The sequence below is a fragment of the Aegilops tauschii genome, chromosome 2 (assembly GCF_002575655.3).
Source record: "Aegilops tauschii subsp. strangulata cultivar AL8/78 chromosome 2, Aet v6.0, whole genome shotgun sequence".
Classification (NCBI taxonomy): domain Eukaryota; kingdom Viridiplantae; phylum Streptophyta; class Magnoliopsida; order Poales; family Poaceae; genus Aegilops; species Aegilops tauschii.
The window spans coordinates 611,792,217-611,802,625 of NC_053036.3; positions in this window are offsets into that span (position 1 = coordinate 611,792,217).

The window sequence follows — 10,409 nt, forward strand, 5'->3', positions numbered from 1 at the left end:
ATCTTAAGCAACTAAGGACCCACGGAGAGAGTTGGAGGTTTCACAAAATTCATATTTGAGTTTTATTCAAATTTGAAGAAAGGATGAATTTGACTTTTATTATTGTTATCTCCAAATATTTCCAATATGAAAAATAAATGAGAGAAGATAATATGACTTCTTCAAATTAAGAGAAATATTGGAGAAACAATTTTAAAAATAAAATTGTGATTTTCCTGGTACTTTATTTCGCTATTTTTTTTAGAAAAATGTGCATTTTTGAAAATTGCATTTTTGGCCAGAAAAATGTTCACTTTGTTCTAAATATTCTATTTAGACGGTGAAAATTGTTTTGGCATTTTTTTAGATTTTTTTATTTTAATAGGATTTTATTTTCGGGCAAAAATTATTTAAAAAAAGTTTCCGAGACCGAGTGGGCTGAAGCCCAGCCGGCCCACTCCTGCGCGCCGCCGCCTTCCCCGCCGTCGTGCCGCGCACGGACGCCGAGGGGAGTCCGAGCCGGACTCCTCCCCGGGCCGGCCCCCTCCCCAAGCAAGCTGCCGCCCCGCCCCTTTATAAGCGCGCCCGGGCCCCCCCGGGAGCACAAGCCGTCGTGCGCCACCGCCTGCCCTCGCCGATGCCGCCTCTCGCCGCCGCCTGCCGAGCGTCGCCGCCGCCGCCGCTCTGCCGACGCCGCCGTGCCGCGCCCGCGCCGCCGCCACCCTGCACCGCCGTTGCCGCCGCCGCCGTCGGGTTTTTCTCCCGAACCGGTACGAACTGGAGCCGACTTTTTTTTAGGTTTTACGGTTTTGTTTTAGATCGGTTTTTGTCAGTTTATTTTATTTAGCGGACGTTCGTCCGTTCGTTCGTTTTAACGAACGTTGTTCGCCGGTTAGGTTCAGACAGCGAACGTTCGTTCGTTAGTCTTTTCTTTTTATCTTTATTTCCGGCCAGGGACTTATCCGCGATTATTTTTATCGCGATTCAGCCCCTGATTTTCAAACTAGTATAACTTTTTACTCGTTTATCCAAATTAGATGAAACCAATGCCAAAATCTTTATCTCGAAGCCCTCTTGCCAGTTAATCAACTTGAACATGATTTTGGTACTATAAAATTTGACTTTAGTCGAGATTACTAAACGATCTTGTTTCGTTCGTATTTTGAGTTTCGTTGCTCCGTTTGAGTTGAATCTTTTGGCAAACCGTAGCTAATCACATGTACTTTCTGTTAAGAACTAATTCACATGTTAATAATGCTGTTAGGTTTTGACTCTTGTTAGTTCAAGCCATTGCTTGTTTCGGATCCGATTTCGATCTTTTCTTGGTTTCTCCCGTGTTTCGTTTGAGTGATTGCTTATGTATGCTACTGTTTGTCTACGCTAGATTACCCGGAGTGCGAAGCTTGTTACTACGAATCTCTAGAGTTTGCAGATAGTCTGCAAGGCAAGTTACACCTTGATCATACTCTTTTATACCCAGTTTTTACTATGCATTAGTTCTGCCCCACAAATATTTGCATTTGTAGGATTGGGAACATGTGGTTTTGGTTGTAGTGTCTGAGGTAGGAACCTAATACCTTTTGATCACCCCGGGAATATACGTTATACTTATTATTGCTTAGCGATGCTCGTAGACGGGGATTGGATCGTGATTCACACATGGAAGTTTGAGAGTTATTTTAATTGGATAACATTAAGGTGGCTACTTTAATATAAATCTGGGTGGATTGGTTGAGGCACCTGGAGTACCTAGTGTTGTCTGTTTTTGGAAATCCCAGAGTACCCGTGTGATTATCCTATGGAATGCCATCCAGACTCAAAGGGATCATAAGATTATTCATGCTAGAAACTTCTGTGTGTAGCCACAAGCCATTATGGGCTCTGGCATTGTTGAGTAAGTTGCGTGAGCTCTTGAAGAGGTAGACTAGCAGATGTAGAGGGTTGCAGGTGGTACTGTCTACCCGGGGTAGAGAGTTAATGCTTCAGGAAGGCTATGTCTCGATCATCCGATCATGGATGTCGTCGAGTCTTGTGGGGAAAAGTGTGCAAACCTCTGCAGAGTGTATAAACTAATCATGGTTAGCCGTGTCCCCGGTTATGGATGTTTTGAGTATCTAGTACTTGAATCTATTGATGTGATCTCAACACGTTACTTTAATTAATTTTGATGTTGGGTTAATGATGATAATTTTAATTGGGATTTGAGTTGGGGTTACCTTCTCAAATAATGGGCAACATGGGAATAGTTAAATAAATTTATTCCTTTGTTGTAGGGAAAAACTAGCTTTATGCAAAATCATGAAACTTACAGCCTCCACCAGCCAAATATTGAATGTAGATGTAGTCTTAGCATTATCATTGCTTTACAGTGTAACTATGCCAGCATATTCCATGTGCTGACCTGTTTCGGGCTGCAACGTCTTATGTTGCAGACTACTCAGACGACGAATAAGGTGCGATAGGTCGTTGTTTTGCACTCAGCTATGCCGTTGGAGTTGATGGACTCATTTACCTTCGAAGCTTCCACTGTTATCTAGTTTAGATGGCCTTCAGCCATGATTATTTATGTAATAATACTCTTTATGAGGACTCGATGTAATAAGTGTGTGATTGAAACTCTGTTATAATTCCTCGAGTACTGTGCATGTCAGCATTACTGATCCAGGGATGCCACTGATGCACGGAGACTTGACCGTTTGAGGTCTGGTCGCTACGAGATGGTATCAGAGCACACGTTGACTGTAGGACGTGATCACTAGAATGAGCCACATGATTTCTCTTCTCTACTCATTTCTAAATCTCCTCACTTTCTACTCTATAGATGGCGGACCCCAGGAACAAGTTCACTCAGTTGGATGACGACACCCCTTTTGGAAAGCACTTGAAGGAAGTCACTAAGTATCTGAACATCGGACGACCAAGCTTCACGGGGACTTTCTCTACATCTGTACCGGAAGAGGAGCGCTGGAAGATCAAAGTTTGGATACCTGGGAGGACCTTTGCGCCAACAATGGAGCCTATTGATTTCTACATGGATGCACCAAGCTGGAGTATTGGAAAGAGCATGGCCGCACATATCACCTTTGGACACATATGTGAGGTGTATCACAAGGAGCTGGAGAATACCATCTACTAGATATGTGGCAGCCGAGATGACAAATGGGAGATGATTCGTACCAGGAGGGGGATCAATTGCAGCTTACATTCAGGAGATGGGAGATCATATTCATCGACAGGAGAATCAACAAATTATTCACATGAAGAAGATCAAGTAACTAGTGAGGAGGAACAACGAGCTGGAAGAGGAGATCAAGTCTACACGCGATGGATACGAGGAGGAGATTGCAATATTGGTAGAAAAGAATGACGACCTGACAAGGAAGCTAGGAGTATTCATGGGAGACCCCGCGCCAAAGAAGGACAACCAGCCAGGAGACTACATCATCCTCGACGACACCGACTCCGACCCTGATAGCGATGATGACTACGTTGATGAAGCTGGAGCAGATATTATGGAGTCCTCTTCTGATGAAAATTTCTAGACGACCACCAATGTAATTAGTAGTATTTTCCCTCCAAGTAGTTGCAACGATCGAGTTTGTAGTGATAGGTTAGACCGATTTTGTGTGACTTGTGTGCTATTGTTTGAAATGAAATTGATTGTGTTTGTCTCATGAGCATTACGGGTAGTGCATCTCTTTTAGACCCCAATTCTATTATGTTTTCTCACCCCTTCTAAACCCATTAGATGCCTCCAAGACGTGACAATGGATTTGCCTTCCCACCAGAGCTTACTCAGTTGATCCAGTAGCAGAATACCTTGATGCAACTTTTAGTCCAAAATCAGAACCAAGGCAACAACAACAACAACCCACCACCACCACCACCTGTTGATCACCTAGCCCGTTTCCTAAGGTTGAATCCGCCGGTGTTCTCTAGTAGCACCGAGCCGATTATTGCAGATGATTGGCTCTGCAAGATTGGAAGAGAGCTGACCACTGCAGGATGCACAGATGCGAAGAGAGTGCGTTTTGCCGCACATTAGCTTGATGGACCCGCAGCATCATGGTGGGAAAATTTCACAGCCACTTACCCCATTGACACTGTAAGTGGGACCAGTTTCAGCAGGCTTTCCGCACTGCCCATGTTTCAGCTGGAGCTATGAGCATGAAGAAGCGAGAGTTTTACAACTTGCGCCAAGGAGGACGCACAATGGGCCAGTATGTGGATGAGTTTAGTAAGTTAGCACGCTATGCCCCTGATGACGTAGCTACAGATGCCACTAAGCAGGAGAAGTTTCTGGAAGAACTGAATGATGAGCTGAGCATGCAGTTGATGGTGGCAACATTCAACAACTACCAGGAGTTGGTAGACAGGGCTCTTCTGATTGAAGGCAAGCAGCAACAGATTGATAATCGCAAGAGGAGGTATGGACAAGGGAGGTACACTTCTGGAGCTCAGCAGAAGCCCCGCTATTCCCCATACTCGGGAGGACATACCCACAACCATGGAGGCCATAACCATGGAGGACACACCCACAATGGAGCAAGTTCGCACAACCATAGTGGCACCAGGAATGGCAATGGGAATGGAGGAAGCAGGAGACAGAACCGTTCCAACCCTTCAACACCAGCCAAGAGGGATCTGAGCCACATTACATGTTTCAAGTGCCAGAAGACCGGACATTATGCTGCTGAATGTCCTGAAGCAAAGAATGGAAATGGCAATGGTGGTTCTGCCAAGAAGCCCAATCCCTTCACCAAAGTTCAGGTGAACCACATCAGCGTGGAGGAGATTGAGGATCAACCCGACGCAGTTGTTGATAAGTTTTTGATTAATGCATTTACCACACTCGTTATTTTTGATACTGGTGTCGGTGTCAAAACCGGTGGATCTCGGGTAGGGGGTCCCAAACTGTGCGTCTAAGGCTAATGGTAACAGGAGGCGGGGGACACGATGTTTACCCAGGTTCGGGCCCTCTCGATGGAGGTAATCCCCTACTTCCTGCTTGATTGATCTTGATGATATGAGTATTACAAGAGTTGATCTACCACGAGATCGTAGAGGCTAAACCCTAGAAGCTAGCCTATGATTATGATTGTTGTTTTCCTACGGACTAAACCCTCCGGTTTATATAGACACCGGAGGGGGCTAGGGTTACACAGAGTCGGTTACAGAGAAGGAGATCTACATATACGAATTGCCAAGCTTGCCTTCCATGCAAAGGAGAGTCCCATCCGGACACGGGACGAAGTCTTCAGTTTTGTATCTTCATATACCAACAGTCCGGCTAAAGTATATAGTCTGGCTGTCCGAGGACCCCTTAATCCCGGACTCCCTCAGTAGCCCCTGAACCAGGCTTCAATGATGATGAGTCCGGCGCGCCGATTGTCTTCGGCATTGCAAGGCGGGTTCCTTCTCCGAATACTTCATAGAAGATTTTGAACACGAAGATCGTGTCCGGCTCTGCAAAACAAATTCCACATACCACCGTAGAGAGCACAATATTCCACAAATCTAATCTACTAACAACTTTTCATAGCATGACATCACGCCACGGCCCGGTCATTATTCAAACCGTTTTTCTCAACCAGCTACTGCACATATTGCGAGGCGGCTTCCTTGGCACGTCTTGTTGAAGCAGAGATCGTGTCCCCTTATCACGAGATTCTCATCAATACGGGTGTGGGTAACCCAACCGTGCAATCAATCGTGGTGCTTGGGGAATAAGCTATTTTACCGGGCAAGTGGGGAGGCGCACAGTTTCTACCGCCATTATAAAGAGATAGGGTTTCCCATTTTTCACCCACGCCCTCTTCCTCCTTTGCTCATCCATTCTCGCACTCTCGAGCTCTAGCGCCCAAGTTCTCACCTTCTCCGCAAAGCCATTCCAGACATGTCTGGAACGGAGGCAAGTGGATGGCCTCCTCCTTTACGGAGGAGGACATTACGAAGCTCCGGGAGGCCGGATACTTAGCCGCAGACATCGCGCACCGGCTCCCGGACGAAGGGCAGATCATCCCTACTCCGGAACCCCACGAGAGGGTTGTGTTTCTCACCCACTTCGTCCGTGGACTGGGATTTCCCCTCCACCCATTCGTCCGTGGGATCATGTTCTATTATGGGCTGGATTTTCATGATCTAGCTCCCAACTTCATCCTCAACATCTCGGCGTTTATCATCGTGTGCGAGGATTTCCTCCGCATCAAGCCCCACTTCGACCTGTGGCTGAAGATCTTCAATTTGAAGCCGAAGATAGTGGTCGGCCAGCAAGCGGAGTGCGGAGGCGCCATGGTGGGCAAGATGCCCAACATCACCTGGCTCGAAGGTTCCTATGTGGAGACTGTGAAGGGTGGCAATCGGGGTGGTTCTACATCACTGAGCCGCGCGACTCCAATTGGGCGGCGGCCCCCGAATTTCGATCCGGCATCCCCATGTGGCTCACCTCCTGGAAAAAGAAGGGCTTAGCCTGGGGTGCACCTGCGGAGCTGACCGGACTCCAAAACTGTGTCAAAAATATGATAAGCAAGAAGATCAAGCTTGTCAATGTGGTCCAGGTCATGCTCTTCAGTCGGATCCTCCCGTGTCAAAGACGGGTATTCAATATGTGGGAGTTCGATTTGGCCAAACACTAGACGCTGCGAGAGCTCTTCGACACGATGCACAAAGACGTCTGGAAGGTGCTGTTCAAGGCCGCCGAAGTACCTCCTCCCGTCACTGAGGATCGCGGACTCACCGCAAAGCACCCCGCCAATCCGGTAAGCTCTCTATATTTCACAAGATACCCCTTTCCCCATTATATTCGCGAGAGGAATCTAAGCCCCCATACTAATTTAACAGGACTGGGTGGCGACAGCGGAGCGGATCGACTGTCCAGCTCTGCTACCTGAAGATCCAGCAACGGCTCTCCTAACGGAGATGCTGCTTCCGGCGCCCTATGAGGTGCCGGAGAAGAAGGCCAAGAAGAAAGCCACAGGGACCAGGAAAGGTCTCCGGCGCAGGGTGGTGTCGGACTCATCGTCTGAAGACACCGAGGCGCACTCCTCCAACAAAAACAAGGAGGAGGAAGAGGAAAACCCCCTCCCCCAAACCGAGGTGGAGAAGAAAAGGAAGGCCGCCCCATCCGGGGAGGCCGAAGGGTCCAAGAAGGGAAGGACCCTCCCTCCGGTCCACTCCATAACAGCCGCCTACAGTGACGAGGAGTGGTTGCCCAGGGACAAGCCCCGGGCGAAGTCGTAAGTATCCGGACACTATAATCCTTCTGGTATGTTTTGTTTTATTATTGCTTCTTATCATGTCAAATGTGATTGTGCAATTCGTCCAAAGCCCACATCAATGTATCCTCCTCGGATGGGTCTTTGAGTCAGTCGGAGATGAATAGCTATTCTCTCCCGACGGCCACCACCCCCAGCCCGCGGACGACACCGAGGTGTTGTCTCAGAGGATACCGGAACAGGGGGAGATGGTTCTGGAGACGCCCCAAGGCAAAATCCCAGACGCCAGGCACATGGGGGGAAAGACCCCCATGGATTCTGCTGACGGGGGCCGCATCAAGTCTGGCCCCCAGCCGGATACTGCGCCGGAGCCTCCAATGGTTCCGGATTCAGGCAGGCAGCCCCTCGCTAAGGAGGGCGAGCCGTTTGTGCCGATGACCTCTGTCTATTCAGAGGCATCGGACAACTTGCTGGAAGCACTCCAGGGCGCTTCCATTGATGAGGAACACCGTACTCTTATGAGTGCGGTGCTTGAGAAGGTTTGGTCCGCCAAAAGCGGATTGACCGAAGCCTGCGCCAGCCTCCTAACAGGCTTTGAGGTAAGTAATTAAATTATGAGAAAATATCACAGTATAGACAGTAGCCCCTGATGCTCTATTTGGTGTTCGGAAAGAAAGGCCGAACAGAGGATCAAGTAACATCCACAGGAGTATAATCATATTATGTCTATGTGAATAAGCAGGCGTCGCTGCTGGCCGCTGCCGCCCGCACTGCGGAGGTCTCCTGACTGAAGCGGGACCTGGGGCGGGCCAAGGAAGAGCTCGGCCTCGTGAAGAGGCAGCTCGAGGAGAACAAAGGTAAATGATACCCCGTCCGTATGTCATATAAAGGAGAAATCGTTGATGGTAATAGAAGCATCATAAATTTTAATAGGGGCCACGACTGAAGTGGCGGCCCTTAAGAAAGCGCTGTTCAAGGCCGAAGACAAGGCGGCCAAGGAGCGCACCGAGCGCGAGAAGCAGGAGGCTCGGGTAAATGAGGTCCAGCAAGAGCTCCAGGACTTCGTCAAAAAATTCGAGTCCTTGGAGCGTGACTCCAAGACGCAAGACTCCGAGCTTGCGAAGGCCCTCCAGAGCACACAAGACGCCAAGGCCGAAGCCCAAAAGGCCCTTCAGGAGATCCAGGCAGCCAAGAAGATAGCGGCGGGTAAGGCATTCATTATGCAAAGCAAGCATGTGAAGGAGACTTTCTTTTACTTACCCGAATTCGGAGTTCTCCAGGACCGTTCGCAGATCTACCGCGCAGCATATCGGATGCCGCGGAGTTTGATACGTCTCCATCGTATCTATAATTTTTGATTGTTCCATGCCAATATTATTCAACTTTCATATACTTTTGGCAACTTTTTATACTATTTTTGGGACTAACATATTGATCCAGTGCCCAGTGCCAGTTCCTGTTTGTTGCATGTTTTATGTTTCACAGAAACCCAATATCAAACGGAGTCCAAACGGGATAAAAACGGAAGGAGAATTATTTTGGAATATTTGTGATTTTTGGGGAGTAAAATGAACGCGAGACGGTGCGCGAGGGGGCCAGGAGATAGGGGGCGCGCCCTGGACTCTCCTGGGCCCCCGTAAGGTGGTTGACGCTCTTCTTTTGCCGCAAGAAAGCTAATTTTATGAGAAAGATCTGGGTGAAAGATTCACCCCAATCGGAGTTACAGATCTCCGGATATAAAAGAAACAGTGAAGGGGCAGAATCCAAGAACGCAGAAACAGAGCGCAGAAACAGAGAGATAGATCCAATCTCGGAGGGGCTCTCGCCCCTCCCAAGCCATGGCAGCCAAGGACCAGAGGGGAAACCTTCTCCCATCTAGGGAGAAGGTCAAGGAAGAAGAAGAAGAAGGGGGGCTCTCTCCCCCTTGCTTCCAGTGGCACCGGAACGCCGCCGGGGGCCATCATCATCACCGCGATCTTCACCAACACCTCCGCCATCTTCACCAACATCTCCATCACCTTCCCCCCTATATATTCAGCGATCCACTCTCCCGCAACCCGCTGTACCCTCTACTTGAACATGGTGCTTTATGCTTCATATTATTTTCCAATGATGTGTTGCCATCCTATGATGTCTGAGTAGATTTTCGTTGTCCTATCGGTGATTGATGAATTGCTATGATTGATTTGAGTTGCATGTTTTATTATTGGTGCTGTCCTATGGTGCTCTCCGTGTCGCGCAAGCGTGAGGGATTCCCGCTGTAGGGTTTGCAATATGTTTATGATTTGCTTATGGTGGGTGGCGTGAGTGACAGAAGCACAGACCCGAGTAAGTAGGTTGTTTGCGTATGGGATAAAGGGGACTTGATACTTTAATGCTATGGTTGGGTTTTACCTTAATGAATCTTTAGTAGTTGCGGATGCTTGCTAGAGTTCCAATCATAAGTGCATATGATCCAAGTAGAGAAAGTATGTTAGCTTATGCCTCTCCCTCAAATAGAATTGCAATAGTGATTATCGGTCTAGTAACGTAGTCAATTGCTTAGGGACAATTTCACAACTCCTACCACCACTTTTCCACACTCGTTATATTTACTTTATTGCTTCTTTTACTAAACAGCCCCTAGTTTATATTTACGTGCTCTTTATTATCTTGCAAACCTATCCAATCACACCTACAAAGTACTTCTAGTTTCATACTTGTTCTAGGTAAAGCGAACGTCAAGCGTGCGTACAGTCGTATCAGTGGCCGATAGGACTTGAGAGAGTATTTGTTCTAACTTTAGCTCCTCGTTGGGTTCGACACTCTTACTTATCGAAAGAGGCTACAACTATCCCGTATAGTTACGGGTTATCAAGACCTTTTTCTGGCGCCGTTGCCGGGGAGTCATAGCGTGGGGTGAATATTCTCGTGTGTGCTTGTTTGCTTTATCACTAAGTAATTTTTATTTGATGTTCTTAGTTGTTTTCTATCTTTAGTTATGGGTAGGAAACGCAAAATACCAAAAAAATTAGTTGTACCAACTACACCAATGGTTGAAAAACCACTCAAAATCTATCACAGTCCTGAAGCTTTTTACTTGGATCATCTTCCATCCCTTTGTGCTCGTGCTGAAACCCCAACTAGCTTAGTTGAGGGCAAATCTTTAGATGAGCATGCTTGTTATGTGCGACACCGTATATCTGAAAAATGGAAACTATTATGGGATCAAATTCA